Here is a 2,805-nt window from a genome sequence, read left to right on the forward strand (position 1 = left end):
TTGTCATCTGCGTATGTAAGCGTTACCTTATGTCTTACTCGACTTTTTGCCTGGAGATTTCTGCAGGAGCTAACGCACAATCTTTTAACTTCATCTTCAAATGTACCAAACTAACGATTGTTGCTAAGTTTTAGACTAAATTAATCTCGTAAAACGTACTTATAGCTAAAGTTCTTAAATTCATGTGTGGTTCATTTTGTTCCACGTCTATTTAACAATACAGTACGTATAGTCCGCTTTGTCTTTCACAGCTTGTGAAAAATGATAGCCTGTTTTAAAAAAAAACACGTTTTCAATCAGGCAATTACAAACTGTTTCTGCTTGAAACTAACATAACCAAGTGCGTTTCATCAGTATATGCTGTTTTTATAGCATCAAGCGTGGCGCTGTCCACGTAAGACTAAACTAGCCCGACATGTCATCATAAGTGTATTGCATTGCAACTATCAGAAATATGCCGTCAAAATGATTTTATCTTATTTACCAAAAACTAACCAAATAGGGCGCGCTAACAGTTTATCGACCATGAAACTCGTATTCATGTTGTGAATCATCAGTAAACCGGATGAAGTAAACATTTTAGTAGGGCCGTTTCAAAATAGCGAACTTTTTCATCAAGCGGGGTTAGTTCCGGTGATTGCGATTGCTTTTTATGGCGTCAAAATCGATAAGTTATTTGATGGTCCATATTTGAGGTAAATTCTGTTTTTAGTGGCTTTTTAGAATGCCTATACTTGTATGTTTATTTTGCCTATCAGACACAAGTCGAACTAAGTCCAAACCGGAACTTTATGAACCGGTTTTGGGCTATTTTTCCTAACCGTAAACGAACCAGAACCGTTTTTTTTACGATTTTAAGACCAACTGGAACTGTGTCAAATATTTTAAAAGGCGCAGAACCTTAACCTAACCCCAACCTGCCAAAACAGCGGCTCACTCCAGGATGACGTCACAGCGTGTAGTTCAAATCAGTGATTCTCAAATTTTGTAACTCTTTTGGACAAATGACAAGGGGGACTTGACTTGAAGTTGACTTGCTTTAAGTATGACTTGACTAGGACTTTCTTCAAAAGGCTTGACTTGGACTTACGGTATTTGATGAGTGACTTAACTGGGATTTTAAAAATTACTTGAGAGATTTACAGTTGTCTTCCGAAATTTTGTAATTTTAGAAAAAAATATAGAATTGCAATAAACAGGCAGGACGCATGTGAGACTTTAATAGAACACTATTTTTATATAACTGATAACGTTATAATATTTACTTGTTGCCTTGACGTAAAAGCATTAACATTAGCAGAATTATTTTTTTTTTGCAACTTAATGTAACAAGGATGTCGCGATTTTTTGTCTTTTTTAGTATGCCGCAAAATTGCGAGCCATCCAAATTTAATTACTTACTGGCAATGCAAAATAGTACGTAAAACATTACGCTTATGAATATGAGAATGAAGTAATTAATTTATTTTTGCGAGGGTTAGGTCATAGACTTTTCGATAAATAGGTTTGTCATAAATAGTTGGTGATTCAGCTAACGAAACGAGTTGTCAGCGCTTTACAAGAAGGACGAATAAGCTAATCCCCTATTTACTAATTACCAAGAAAAAAAGTTACCCATAAACGCTGTAGGCTAGGGGAAGGGACGAACACAATGACGACTTATATTACAGTGGATTTTGTAAACGGGAATGTAATTGAGCCACTTTCATTCTGTGTAATTCTAATTTGCTAAAATTTTGGCTCAATACATAGATAATGAGAAAATTGACGTTTCAATATTTTTGTTTGGGAGGCGATGAGATAAAGGAGCAATTGCAATTGAACTAAATTAATGAAATTGATCAAACTCTGCTGTACATGAAACGGTTGCTTAACCTGACAATATCTTTTATTACCAAAATAACATTGTAGAATTTACGCCTAAAAGGTGTTCATTTGTGTAAAAACAATATTAAAGAACAAATAAAAATTTGAATGTCGGTTTTCGACTGTCTATTCTTAGTAATGTTCTTACAAAAACTTCTGCCAATAGGTGGACTATCTCTCGCAAATAAAACTTACAAAACATTACACATGAACCAAGCAGTTTCTAGCAACAGATTGTATTGTTTGCTGTGCGCAATTTCGGAGAATTTAAACGCGAAAATAAGTTTAAAAACGAAACGCAATTTCCCCTTGCTGCGCGCGCACGTTCAGTGCGTCGTCATGGCGACAAGGAGAGAGTAAGAGAGGCGGGCGAGAGAAGGAGAGAAAAAGGCGCTTCCATTTTTTCGTCGTCGATTATAATAGCAATTACAGCTAGTTATTGCATCTATATACAAAGAGGGCTTTGAACGAAACAACGAGAATAAGAGAGAGCGAAAAAACGCAACCAACGGCTAGAATTAATTACTAAAATGTAATCACCGAACACGAAATAAAGAATAAGAAACGAAACTGGTAACGAAGCCAAAAACACATTTGCCGCTGGGCGATTTATTTAGAGCGGCGTGTAGAAGTCTTGTACTATATGTGCGATGATTAATTGCTTTTTTTTGCTTTGCTGATTAACGTCAACATATTGAACGCCAAAATGTGAAAGTAGGCGTGTGGCAAGGTTGTTATTACCACCGTACACCAATGGCCTGAATCAGTTCACGTTTTTCGGACGACCTTAAGTGTTGATATTGAGGTTAACACACATCGGTTTTGAGTTGGTATTTTTCGACGGTTTGTCACAATGTGTAATGCAGGCGCGCACGGGAAACGTTTTTCCGGCGAAATTGCTTTTATCGGCCGGAAAAGATTTTCTTAGAGTGAAAAGGG

The sequence above is a fragment of the Ascidiella aspersa genome, chromosome 4 (genome assembly GCF_963924565.1).
Source record: "Ascidiella aspersa chromosome 4, kaAscAspe10.2, whole genome shotgun sequence".
Classification (NCBI taxonomy): domain Eukaryota; kingdom Metazoa; phylum Chordata; class Ascidiacea; order Phlebobranchia; family Ascidiidae; genus Ascidiella; species Ascidiella aspersa.